Here is a 14,404-nt window from a genome sequence, read left to right as displayed (position 1 = left end):
GAGTAAAATAGCTCCATATTTAAGGAAAGCACACACAAATCCATTAAATAGCCTTTATTGTTGAGTAAGAATCCATAGGGTGTATCAAAGCATAATGACTCCAAAGAGAGAGATATAAAGACATCCTGAAAGAAGGTTGCCAACCAGTCTCAGAGTTGGCTGTGGGAGTGCATATCAGGTAAAGATGTCCTCTGAGTGTGAAGGACCAGCTGTGACACATTGAATATGATGCTAACCCAACCCACCCAGGTAAGTGTTGTTATTTGCCCCATGAATAAGGTAGTGCCCAGAATAAGTAGCCTCAAGATGATATAACCAGGAAAGGGAATATAATATGCTTACTTGAGTCCTCCTACAAGAAGGGGCATTTCCCTTATCGAGTGAAGAGGAAGTGGCGCATAATCTGTAATAGACTTGTATGCAGTAGAAACTGTCCAAGGCTTTGACACGGCACACCCAAAAATACCAAACGTATATTTTACTGGTAAGAACTTTACTTCCATCTCTTGTAACATTAAATAGCTTTTTGACCTTCAATCATTGTAAAACTGAATTTTAAGATCTTTAATATGATGTATTTCATGGTGCCATTCAAGGTTATTGTGTAATTTAGCGTAATGTGCGGGGTATAGTTGAAACACACTGTCTCAGTTATACCCGCTGTTGAATCCTATTGTGTGGGATGAACTGATAGCCATAACTGCTTCTGAAACTACAGTAACTTAATAAGAGTAAGCTGATTAATGAATATGTGAATGAGTCACTGTAGTTGGTGAATGGTATTTGTTTTGTTTTTACGATTGAACAGATTAACTGGTTTTTAATTTTTGTAGAGTTTCTGTTATTTGTTTTTAAATAACTTATTCTTAATCTTGAGATTAACTTCTCTAAATAGTCTTAGTTTGAAGGGAAAACTATTATTATAACTCCTAACTTGTTTTTTAGTGTTAACTGGGTTATTTAATTTAAAATATTCTGGTTTTTAATTTTTAAGCAAATTGTCAGTTGTGCATAATGAAGAACAGGAATAAAATGAAGAGCTGAAATAATTGTTTTAAGGTGTTTTAACGTTTGAAATTAATTGGTTAGGGTATTTTATGCCCGGTATACACTGACAGAATAAATAATCCAATCAGATTGCAGGCTTGTTCAACTGAATAAGGCAATCAACTGAATATTAGTAGGCACACTGCTAGTTTAGAATCAATAGTACTCACTGTATCTATCCTAACAATAGACCTACACTGATGGACTGTTCCTGAATTGACTATGTGGAAGTCCTAAAGAACACTGTGCATTTAAAGATAACAAACGTCATTTAATGTTGTGGTATATATAAATAGAGACTCTTGAGACCCTCACAGAAACCTCTTCTGCCTCATTCTTTTGAGAAACTGTGGTATTCAAATGGTAATCGATATGCCAAAATCCATGGTTACTACAATGAATCTATGGTTAATTTTCACGAGGGATGACGCACGGAACAATTTAATAGATTCACTCGTGTTATTTTTTACACTCACTTTTGTCATTCCTGAAACTATATATGTGTACGTTTGGTCCTCTTAGACAATCCATTCACAATTTGAAGAAGTTTTGGTTATGTAGAGAAACCGAGCCGAGGGCACTCTCATTACAGCGCTGCTGATTTTGACAGTTGACCGGAAATGACTTAGAAGGCTTATCTAAAACCAGAAAGTAACCATGCAGAACCAGAAACTTGCATTTACTATATTTCCTATAGCATGTGAAGGCAGCATTGGTCTATTCAAATCTTCAGACTTTTCAAACTGCTTCCAACTTTCTGGCTATGCTTTCTAAATCCAACATCAAAGTTTGTTTTGACAAACTTTTTTTTTTTTTTATCTAGTTATATGTGGAATTTTACAGCACACAGTTTATAGAAATTGAGTGTTGAGAGTTGCTGAAATGACGTTTGGTCTCATACTGTATCGCGTATCTTGTCAGTGTCTGCACTTGCTTGGCCATTTTTTGTGATAAACAGGAAAGTGGGTTCAGCTGAATTCAAATAGTGATTTGATAGATAGGTATAAAAAAGGTTATTATACTGCGGCAGCAGTCGTGTAAAGCCCTCCTCAAGTGAAGACCGTGTAGCATCTGCTTATGATCCTTGATGGTCATTGGGACTTTATGTCTTAAGAGACCCCTTTTAGCCTTTTGACATCTGCATATAATTCACAGACCTGGCCCCACATTCAACCTTTATACGGGTGATAAATTGCCAATGGTTACCCCCCACTGTCTAAAAGACGTTAGACAGACAGATCTGTTCTCTCCATGGGACTTCAAACACATTCCAGAGAACTAAATGACCCTCGATACCAGACACCAGCGGCCTGGCTGACCAGTGGACTACCTCCACGAGTACAACACACATAACACACACGCATAGAGACACTTCCTTTATTTAGACCATAATTAATCAGTTACAAATGTATCTGGTATAGGCATGTGCTGTTTGTATGTTTCCTTATTATATTAGCCTAGTGACCACTCGTTATTTGTATTAGTAAGCTCTAAACACTCATATTCAGGTATATGAATGCATCTCTGGTTTAATATATGCTAGATGTTTCTTTCTTGATATCAAAATGATCTGCTCTTTATTTCTCTAACAATGATGTACACTGTGACCTCGTGAAATGCATCATACTATTCTTATGGTACCGTGGGAAGAATTACACCAATTGAGCAGAACAGTCATAAAACATGCAAATGAAGTGTCAAGTGAGACAAAGAAACACTTTCCCGCTGAAACTATGTGCCTTGTTATTGGTCAGACTGACCAAAAATGGGTGTAACAGGGTCAGATAAAACTTCTCCCACACCCAAAAGGCGAGTTCTTCTCTTTACTTTCGGGGGGAGTCCGAGCTTCTGGCAGTTTTGAGTTCAGTAACTTTGGCGATTTAACTTCGAGCCAAATCCTGCCATTATGCTCTCTCTTGCGCGCGAACGCTCTCTCTCTCTCTCTCTCTCTCTCTCTCTCTCCATGCCTTCCTTCCGTTGGCATCTATGTTTAATGTGTGTATGTTTGTGTTCAGTTCAATGTTGCATTTTCTCCTGTAGTGTAGTTTAATAAACAATCATATGTATTCACTCTTGGTTGTCTGTGTCTGCGGCTCACAGAAACGAGGTCACTTTAACGTTCCGGTTTTGTTACATGCTCCATGAGCGATGTATTAATAAGGAAATAATTTTTTATGTTAGAAGCATTATTATACTCATACCTTTTTGTTGTTTTAATATTTTGAATTGTTTTTAGCTTATTTTTTAGTTTTCATTTAAATGTTTAATATTGAAATGTTGTTGTATGCATTTGTCAATTTTATTTCATTTCTTTATTTTCTTAAATGTGTGTATATAGTATTTACAGAGTTTTGAATTTTAGTTTTAGGTACTTTTTCTTATTTGTAAGTCACTTTGGATAAAAGCGTCTGCTAAATGACTAAAAGTAAAGTAACTACTTCATTCACCTTTTCAACGCTACTCAAAAAAATCACTGTAGCTCTATTCATCCTAGATGCTGATAAAATACATCCATGTCCTACAACTTCACCAATCACTAGGCAAATCTCCTCTACACTTACCACCAACACCACCTTAACTGCATGGCGCCGCGTGAGTGTAGACAAAGCCTGAGCAGCCAGGGCCGTCATGCATACTCCGGTAAAAAAACCCGGTAGAACACAACCCAAAACTACACCAAAAGTAACACTAAACAACAAAAAAATTAATAAAAATAAGACGAAAAAGGACAGAAGTCACTCACTCACCACTAGGGATGGGTACCGAAACTCGGTATTAAATCGGTCTCGGGGCTAAATTATGAAAGACCGGAGTATCGATAAGCTCTGACGTTATCGGTACTTCTGTCGGTATTGGAGAAATTAAGAAAACACACATACATTTATTGTTGCTCTCTCTCTCTCTCTCTCTCTCTCTCTCTCTATATATATATATATATATATATATATATATATATAATGTCGCCAGCTGTTTTTATGTGCAATAATATTCAAACATTTGTCTATGATGCATTTTTGCTATGCGCAATTCAGAAGCCAGATCGCGCGGAGGAGCTTCAGCACACGCAAAATGAAAGTCCTGTTTAATTATGATAGAAGAGAGAACCAACTATTCAAACATCTGCTCACACTTTAGGCCTGTGGCTGTTATATTACGCTAAGTATTTTTTTTTTTTTCGATTTTGGCTTCCAAGGATTATTCTAGCACAACTCCCTTCCCTTCATAGCGGCGCGGATTCGTTCCTCCGAACCAAAACTTAACATCTGAATCAGCTCAGTCAGTGATTGTTATAAAATGCCGTCTTTACTGTTGCTACATTGCAGGACATATTTGATAGTAAAACTTTGAAAGTACAATCTGCACAAGTGATCTGTTCCCCAGGCTGAAATGTGTGTGCGCGCGTGTGCCTGCGCGGCGGCGTGCTCCAAAACGGACAAGCAAAGTACACTTTGAGCTTCGGGCGCGTCGAAATAACACACAAAAATATGCCAAAAAATACACACACAATGTGTCAAAATGGCCGGTTATGAGAGTCTTCACTTTTATGTTTTAATTGGACGAGAACAGTTGGGAGAAAATCTGATGCGTGTCAGTATATTGTCTTAAAGTGTCAGACTGGAGCTTGAGCCATCAATGTTAATCAAAGAACAAAATGCAAAGAGAAAATCACCCACAGCTCTTAATCTGAACAACGTTATAGCTTTAATAAACATAAATCTATCAGTACATACAGTGAAAACTATGCAGTGCTCATTTACATTTGATTACTTTTGTAACTATTACTTACCTGAACATTAATATTAGTAGACCTTCATGGAAAAATGAAAGCACTGTTTATTACATTTAATTTCGTTTGTGTGTTTGTTTTATTGTATTTGTCAGTTTGTTTTACTTTGTTTCTTTGTTCATGTTGTTACTGTATCTTATCTTAAAACACTAAAAATACCTGCACACTGGTGCATTTACAAATTGATGAAGTGCAGGCATTTTTAGTGTTTTATATACATAAGATAAGATACTGTAAGAATATGAACAAAGAAACAAAGTAAAACAAAAAGTACCGATAAGAATACCGTTAAAATACCGGATCGATAAGCAGTATCGGTAAGAGTAGTAATACCGTTAAAACCTTAACGATACCCATCCCTACTCACCACACACACGCTCACAGCGCTCAGTCCACTCACGTTCAACACTCTCACCGGAAACGAGAGAGAGGTTTAACAAGCACTTTATTACTCTATGAAACTTAAATCACTTTTAAATAAATATAAAGTACAATTAACAACCTTAAAAATTCACTACAAGTTGATCATCATGAATTATTCAAAGAACCTCATTAACACCCCACACATCACAAAAAAGTCAAGTCAAGTTCAAGTTGAGTCAAGTTGAGCTTTATTGTCATTCCGCTACATGTGGGGACTGTTGTGGCTCAAAGTCAGTAGATGGATCTTCTCAATGTGTTCAATGAAGCTCAAGAAGCAGAGTTCCAGATGTCAAAATAAGACTTTATTAGACAAAGTAACAAAGCCAAGATAACGGTCACCGCATCTGAATCTTTGTCTGTCCGTCCATCCATTTTATACCTTTTTCACTACCCAAAGTTGGTAGTTCCGGTTTTTAATTGGCTACGCTTGTCTGGTTCGCCACAATTAATCACTAGCCCACCTGGTCCATTTTTAATGGTGGAATTTGGCCAGATCCGCCATTTTTAAAAAGATCTTTATTCCATCACCCCTATTGGTTGGCGGTGATCCCAGAGGACATACATCACAGTTGTTTACTTGTACCTGTCATATTCTGGAAATTACCCAAAGTTCATCGGGTTATTTAAGTTCACTGGTAAAACACCTGTGTTTGGCCAGTGGATGGCCCTTTAAGACTTATAATCAGTATTTAGACATCCAGTAAAATAGTAATAAGATATCTTGATTAATATTTGGATTACATATATCACATTTTGCATAGAATAGTATATGGATTATATTTTTAAACGTATTATCTTATTCAATATTTTGAATAAGATAATGCTATAGTGAGCAAACAAAATAACACAATAGGACATACAGTGGAACGAAATGTCGTGTCTCGCAGGACCACGGTGCTACATAAATACAGACATACAACAATTAATTAAAAAACACTATAAACCTATACACAACTAACCTACTGACAGATTTAACTATAAGTATACTATATATAAGTATTTACCCTATACAAACTAAAAGAATAAAGGATAAAAAATACAAACTATACAAATGATTCACATAACTATTTACCCTATACAAACTAAAAAATAGAAGATAAAAAAATACAAACTATACGAATGCTTCACAAATACTGTACATGTGCAAAGAGAGACATTTTGAGTCAAGTAGCTGGTTGGGGAACAGTGCAGGATGATTTGTAGTGCACGAGCATGTAAACATACATATATTGCTGAGTCTTTTGTGGGATTGTGTACACGCAGCAGTGTGTGTAAAGTGTCTAGTGCACATAGAGGAGAGTGTGTTATTACAGGTGGTTTGTACAGGCCCACTCACCTGTGTGTAGCACACTTCGAATTGCACACAGGGCTCTCACAGCCTGGGGGAAAAAGCTGTTGAGCAGTCTGGCGGAGCAGGCTCTGATGCTCCGGTACCGTCTTCCTGATGGTAGGAGCTGGAAGAGACTGTGGGAGGGATTGGTGGAGTCCTTCACGATGCTGTTGGTTTTGCTGGAGCATCGTGTAAGGAAAATGTCCAGGATGGAGGGGAGAGGGGCACCGATGATCTTTGCAGCTGTGTTCACTGTCCGCTGGAGGGTCTTGCGGTCAGCAGCACTGCAGTTCCCGTACCAGACAGTGATGCAGCTGGTCAGCACACTCTCAATGGTGCCTCTGTAGAATGTGGTGAGGATGGGTGGAGGGAGACTTGCTCTTTTCAGCCGGCGGAGAAAGTGTAGGCGCTGTTGTGCCTTTTTGGAGAGTGACATGGTGTTGGTGGTCCAGGTGAGATCCTCTGTGATGTGCACCCCCAGGAATTTAGTGCTGCTGACTCTCTCCACAGTCGAGCTGTCGATGGTCAGTGGGGGGTGGTCAACAGAGTTTCTTCTGAAGTCCATCACAACCTCCTTTGTCTTCTCCACATTGAGGGACAGATTGTTAGTGCCACACCATTCAGCCAGCTGTGTCACTTCCTCTCTGTAGTGCGTTTCATCGTTGTTGCTGATGAAACCTACCACTGTTGTGTCATCAGCAAACTTGATGATGTGGTTGGAGCTGAACTTGGCAGTGCAGTCGTGGGTCAGCAGTGTGAAGAGCAGCGGGCTGAGCACACAGCCTTGTGGGGCACCTGTGCTCAGTGTGGTAGAGCTCGAGGTGTTGTGGCCGACACGGACTGACTGAGGTCTTCCGGTTAGAAAGTCCAGGATTCAATTGCACAGAGAATTGTTAAGGCCCAGCAGGTTTAGTTTATTTATGAGCTGTTGTGGGATTATTGTGTTGAATGCCGAGCTGAAGTCAATGAACAGCATTTTAACTTTGGAGTCTTTATTTTCTAGGTGGGTAAGAGCCAGGTAGAGGGTGGAGGAAATTGCATCGTCCGTAGAGCGGTTTGGACGGTATGCAAACTGGAGCAAGTCGAGTGTGTTGTGGAGGTTGATTTTGATGTTGTGCATGACTAGCCTCTCAAAGCACTTCATCATGATTGGAGTCAGTGCTATGGGACGGTAGTCATTTAGACAGGACACAGGTGATTTCTTTGGTACCGGTATGATTGTTGAGGATTTGACACATGTGGGGATGACTGCCTGGCTCAGCGAGGTATTGAAGATATCTGTAAGCACATCTGTCAGCTGTGCAGCACAGTCTCTCAGAACACGGCCAGGTATGTTGTCAGGACCCGCAGCCTTGCGTGGGTTAATCCTAGATAGGGTCTTCCTTACGTCGGCTGGAGAAAGACAGAGCGCCCGGTCGTTGGGAGGTGTGGGCAGTTTTTGTGCAGGTGTGTCATTCTGCATTTGAAACCGTGAATAAAAGTGGTTGAGTGCATCGGGGAGGGATGTGTCCTCACCACAGGCCTGTGGCAGGGGCTTGTAGTCAGTGATGGTCTGAATGGCTTGCCACAGGCTCCGTGTGTCTCTGCTGTCTGTGAAGTGGTTGTTGATTTTTTGAGCATATGACCGTTTTGCATTTTTGATGCCACAGGACAGACTGGCTCTTGCTGTTTTGAGGGCTGCTTTATCTCCTGATCTGAATGCTTCATCTCTGGTCTTTAGCAGCTCACGAACCTCTGCTGTCATCCATGGCTTCTGGTTTGCACGTGTGGTGATGTCTTGGTGACTGTCACATCATCAGTGCAATTTTTGAATTAAGCAGTCACAGTTTCAGTGTACTCATGCAGGTCTGTGTGGTTGTTGTAGGTGGCTGCCTCTTTAAACATGTTCCTGTCTGTGTCCTGGAAGCAGTCCTGCACTGCTGAGGTGGCATTGTCTGGCCATACGGTGATCTGCTTTTGAACCAGTTTGGCGAGTTTGAGAAGTGGTCTATATGCTGGGATTAGCATAACAGAGATGTGGTCTGAGTACCCGAGGTGGGGGCGGGGTACAGCCTTGTAAGAGTTCTTTACTGTTGTGTAAACAAAGTCCAGTGTGTTGTTTCCCCTTGTTGCAAAAACTTTGGCAAAACTGTCTTTAAGTTTGCGTGGTTGAAGTCCCGTGGCAGACAGAACGGTCGACACTTCACAAACATAAACTCCACCAGCGATGAACAGTGTTTTGATAATATCGCAGCATTGTTACACCAGTCTTTGTTGATATACACACACAAGCCCCCTCCGTGGGTCTTACCAGACAGTGATGAATCTCTGTCCGCTCGGAAGTTGGTTAGCCCGTGCAATTGAATGGCGGAGTCCGGGATGTTGTCGTTTAGCCATGTTTCGGTGAAAACAAACACACAACAATCCTTTGCCTCATGCTGTGTAGATCGACTGAGTTGAATTAAGTCCAGTTTGTTTTCCAGACAGCGAACGTTTGAGAGCATGAGTGTTGGAAGAGCCAGTCTTGTGGGGTTAGCTCTTAGCCTAGCTCGTATACCTCCGCGCTTCCTTGTGCGGGTAGCGTCAGTAGGCGAGGCCACGGTCTCGAGGTCCAGCTCCAGCAGTAAACAAAGACCTCGTAGCTTCTCAGTAGCCGCCGGCGAGAGTTGTTGAAAAAAAGTACAACATTATTTATAAGCCTATAATAGGCAAACTCAATTTTCAATCTTCCTTTTACCAAGCATTGAAACATCATTTCAGGGTTCACTGTAGCAAGCTGTAACCCTTTATTCTTTCTTGTTTTCCAAATTCCCAGTTTAGCTGTTCCAATTAAATAATTTTGTAAACATTTTCCTCCTCACTAAAAAATTATATTTCATTCCCCCAATAAACACTTTATCAGAAAATTCTTTGTTAAAATTACTAAAAACCTTAAGCAAATTAAAAAGAACTTGCAATCTACTACACCTCAAAAACAAAGGTTCTACATCATCTTGCTCCCCACAAAATCATTTCCCTTCTACTGCTGAATTCAGGTGTGCCACATGTCTATCTGTAGCTATGGCCCCATGAATAATCCTCCACTGCAGGTCAGCAGTTCGCTTCTCTACAGGGGGTTTGTACAGGGTCCTCCACTTGTCCCTAACGAGAAAGTCTGGTCTGAGCAGTTCTGGCCATCTAGAGGTTCGTCTCTTTAACAATTTCCGATGTATAACTTTAACTGAAGTATAATATATAGGCCCGGTTTCACAGACATGGCTTAGAATAAGCCAGGAGTAGGCCTTAATGTGTACTAGTTAAACTGGGGCATTTAAGTACCTTTCATGAACGTGGCTTAAAATAAGTTTAGTTAGTCTGAGACTACAGAGTCCTGGAGTAAATTAAGTAAGCTTAAATGAGAACACCTGGGATAGGCCTGATTAAGTTGAGTATAAGCACATGCCGTTGGTCTGATGGTGCTCATAAAAACCTGGAATGGACCAGAAAACATTATTATCGGTGTACATTTTGACACAAAGCAATGGCGGATGCAAAAAGAATTTGTTCAAAAAACTTCAGTGAGTATGAAAACACACTACTGAAACAAATTTTGACCAACCATCCAGTTATTGAAAGTAAAATCCACACTACTGCTAGTGAGCAAAAGAAAAGGAGTGCTTGGAATGCAATTTGCAATGAATTCAATGCAAATGAAAATGCAACCACAAGAACAATACAACAACTTCAGGTGAGATTTCTTCATTATTATAATTGCACATTTCTCATATTCATATTTTAGGGACAATTTATAATGAATGATTTTTGCCTGTATAGACTCTGTGGAAGAACCTTAAACTGGCTTTAAAACGACAGAATGCAGAGATCAGAAGACAGCGATTTACTACTGGTGGTGGACCACCAAATAAAGACAAAACTGATGAATTGAGTGACTTGCTGTCTGGAATAATACAGCACCAGCAACCTCTGGATGGTATACCAGATGATGATCACTTGAACAGTTCAGATGAAGAACTGAGCACAAATGGTATGTTAGAAAGAAATTGGTTTCTTCCTTTGGTACATATATTCCACTCTGTCAATTTTTATTCTTCTTTCATTCTAAGGATCATGTGAATTTATTTGTGCCTCTGTTTTTCCCCAAAGAAGAAAGGAATCTGAACAGGTTGGAAAAGCCAGAGCACAGTGAGTGTGTGCCTTCCACATCTGCTCCTGCATCCCTGAGAAAAGATGCTGCCACCACCTTTCAGCAGAGAACAAGCAAGATGACCATCCATGAAAAGTTAGCCAGAGAATTTCATGAGGAAAAAATGAAATATCTGAAGGAAGAACATGAAATGAAAATGAGAATTCTACAGGTTGAATTGGATATGAAGTTGGAAGAAAGAGGTATGATCCAAAAACGATACAGTAAGGAGGCAATTGTGATTAACAGCCATGGTGAACAATATGATGTATAAACAAAAAAAAAAAAACCTTTTGTCATTTAGATATTCATGACTGAGTGTATTTAAACAACCACAAACTACATTTTCAACCAGTATTGGTTTAGTTTTTTTTTTTTTTTTTTTTTTTTTTTTTTTTATTTTGCTGCACACTATTTTAATTTTGTACAGAACAAAAATTATCAAGGCAAAATAAGCCATAATGAATACATTCCATATTGAAATACATCTCATCTAGCTGAAGTGCTGCAATGTGAAAGCAACTCTGTGTGCAAGTCCTCGTTGGTCACTGGCTGCCTCAGTCATGGGCACATCTGCTTCATCGTCATCTTCCATTGGAGGATCAGGACAGCAGCGCTGCTTCAGGTAGTTGTGCAGCACCGCTGTAGCAATGATGACCTTGCAGCATCTCCTTGGCCTGAAGCGAAGTGTATTGCGTAAACACTGGAATCGATTTTTCCATATTCCAAACATGCGTTCAACCATGCCTCTTGTTCGGATATGAGCTCTGTTGTATCTTTGCTGCTCAGCTGTTGTGGGATTTATGTATGGAGTGAATAAAAAGTTACTCTGACCATATCCACTGTCACCAAGTAGAAGTCCACTATACTGTCCTCTCTGAAACTGAGCACATAATGAAGAGTTGAGAAAAATCCTTGAATCGTGAGTTGAACCTTTCCAGCGCGCAACAATGTTTGAAAACTCTAAATTAGGTGTGCATACACCCTGAACGTTGATAGAAAACCAGTTCTTACGGTTCCTGTACTCCTCAGCATCGGGTTGATGGACACTTGACAGGAACATGACATCCATCTATACAGCCAATGACACCTGGGAAGTGCCCATATTCATAGAATTGCACTTTATATTTGGCTTGGTCAGCAGCATCAGGAAACTTTATGTAAAGACTCCTCAGTTCACAAATGGCTCTGCTGACTTTGTGAACTATTCTACACACAGTTGCTTCACTGGCACCACACAAATCACCAGTTTCACGGTGAAAGGTCCCGGACGCAAAAAACCTCAGTGTGAGCAGAACTTGGAGAGAACTGGGTAAAGGCCTTCCTCTCAGAGACCGACAGGAAAGTCTAGGCTCAAGCAAAGATATTATCTCCACTGCATTTTCCTTGTACATACGAAGGCGGTCTTGAAAATCTGTGTCATCAAAGTAATGTAATGGATCACTCCTATCCACAAGTACTCTGGCTGGCCTCTGTTGTGCATGTTGGTTTTCATTTAGATATTCCAAATATTCCATGCTCCCTCACAAACAGTACTAAGCAGGAGTTAAACCTGCCTCTTTGAAGGATTAATTTAAGATTCAATTTAGTCATAGACTAGCTATAATCCTTCCTCTTGCAATCGGCTTTGTTTAATCCAGAACAGGCTAAATCTTTGACTATTTTAATATATATCTGTGCAAGTCGCTTTGAGTTAAGACAGCTCAAGTGGGCAGTTTAGTCTGGGACTAGGCTTAAGCCCTATCTGTGAAACCGGGCCATAGAGTTCTTAGATGCATCTTTATGAAGGTGTAACTGAGGAGTCTTAAAAGATCAAATTGAGTCCAAGCATGTAAGCATGTAGTGATGTTTTTGGCGGCCTGTTTTAATTTTAATTTTAGTCTAGTCTTTGTGTGAAGCTGTCATTTTAGTTTTTATTAGTTTTAGTCACGTTCATACTCTTTTTAGTCTAGTCAAGTTTCAGTCAACTAAAAGTCTGAGAATTTTAGTCTTATTTTAATCAGAATTATCCATGACTATTTTTGTCTAGTTTTAGTCGATGGAAATTGTATTTTAGTCTCTTTTTAGTAATGCAATTCTATTTAACCCAGTCAATATAGTATAAGCACCTAGTAGTACAGACAAAACCAAAATTTTCTTTTAGCCAAGCCCATTTAAAACAAAGTTATCTTATTATATTATTGTTACCTTATAGACTGAAGAATACATCCATTCCAGACAAGGAAGACGCTCTGATTTGAATTTACAAAATGTATTTTACCAACCAAACACGTTAACATATTTGTTGTCTCTTCTAAATAATGCCGTGAGTGGGGCTTGAGGAAGTGACGTCGCCTGCGTCTGCGCAGTGCAACCTGATGCAGCCCCAGAAGTGAGACACAGGAAACAGAAATACTGCAAAATAATAATGGGCACATTCGACTTGAAGCGGCACTGCGCAGAATTATCAGTGTATGACATCAAAGTACCGCAAGAGAGATAAGAGAGCAGATGGATCCTTATGCTTTCGAATCGCTCTCGCAGTACTTTGATGTCTAAGCTGATCATTCTGCGCAGCGCTGCTTCAAGTCGAACGCGACTAAACGCAACTTTTGGTCAACGAAAATGAAGAGACATTTTAGCATAATTTTAGTCTCACATTTAGTCTCGTTTTTATTTGTCAACAATATTGCATTATACATTTAAATATAGTCATCGTCACATGACCAGCAAGGGCACGTTTGTTTCAAGATTAAAAAAGAAAGTACTCGGGCATCTATATCTTTGATAGAGCAGAACTTAGCCCTTATCAATGCTCCCTTTGCTTGGTCCTTTAAAAGGGAACTTAGCTCTTTGTAAGGGGTAACGTAATTTAAAGCAAACAGTTTAATTTAGCTCAAAGGGAATCATTTATGATTTTATAGGGAATTTGAACAGACTCACTGTTTTACAGCTGATCACTGAGGCGGCAGCCATTCATTGAACAAGCCGTATAACAGCAACTCTGCACTGGATATTAAAATCCAAAATATAGTGAAAACACTATTTAATAGCACAGTAACAAGTTTGGCAGATTAAGACATAAAAAAAAAAACATACATTTAAATGACCAACAGCAATTAAAAAAATTAATAATAATAATGTTGATATGACTAATATTATAGTCACCTTAAAGCTACGTGGATATTATTTGCCTTCCTAAAGACTTTGCAGACAGAGGAGCCCAGAACATAAAAGCAATGCACAGTTTCATGTTAAGTATTCTTCTCCCATAGAAAAGAGTTATAAAAAATAATTAACGTGGCTTAATAAATTAAGAACGTAATATTAAAAGTCAAAACTCAGTATACACCTTTTTAATTTTGCAAACTAGATATACAAGTTGGCAGATGTGCCAAGAATATGAAAGCAACGCTCAAAGTTTTCACATTATGCATTTTCCTCCCATAAAAAACATTATCAAGAAAAGTTGAAGACAGTGATATGAAAAAGAACTATAAAGCCATAACTTGTTTATTATTGAAAGGATTTTCATATGTTATACGTACTGTATTTTCTATTTGTTTTATACATACTGTAATATTTGTTTGTTATTATTGCAATAAAAATCTGTGATATGAAAAGGCCAAATTCGGTATAGTTTCTAAAAATATATAGGCCTACTATGTTTGTACAG

At 39.2% G+C, this 14,404-nt stretch overlaps 1 protein-coding gene and 1 pseudogene across 3 annotated transcripts in view; one reads left to right on the top strand and one right to left on the bottom strand.

The window, feature by feature from the left end:
• The window catches only part of LOC306867168 (uncharacterized protein), a 514,062-nt gene that overhangs the window by 482,838 nt on the left and 16,820 nt on the right, over window positions 1-14,404 (top strand). The gene's annotated exons all lie outside the window — the stretch shown is intronic.
• LOC306866960 (putative nuclease HARBI1) lies at window positions 11,243-12,266 on the bottom strand (annotated as a pseudogene). Its single transcript has one exon. The product of its transcript is annotated as a putative nuclease HARBI1 (transcript).

Source organism: Barbus barbus, assembly GCF_936440315.1.
Source record: "Barbus barbus genome assembly, chromosome: 4".
Lineage (NCBI taxonomy): Eukaryota > Metazoa > Chordata > Actinopteri > Cypriniformes > Cyprinidae > Barbus > Barbus barbus.
This window is presented reverse-complemented; position numbering and strand designations above follow the sequence as displayed.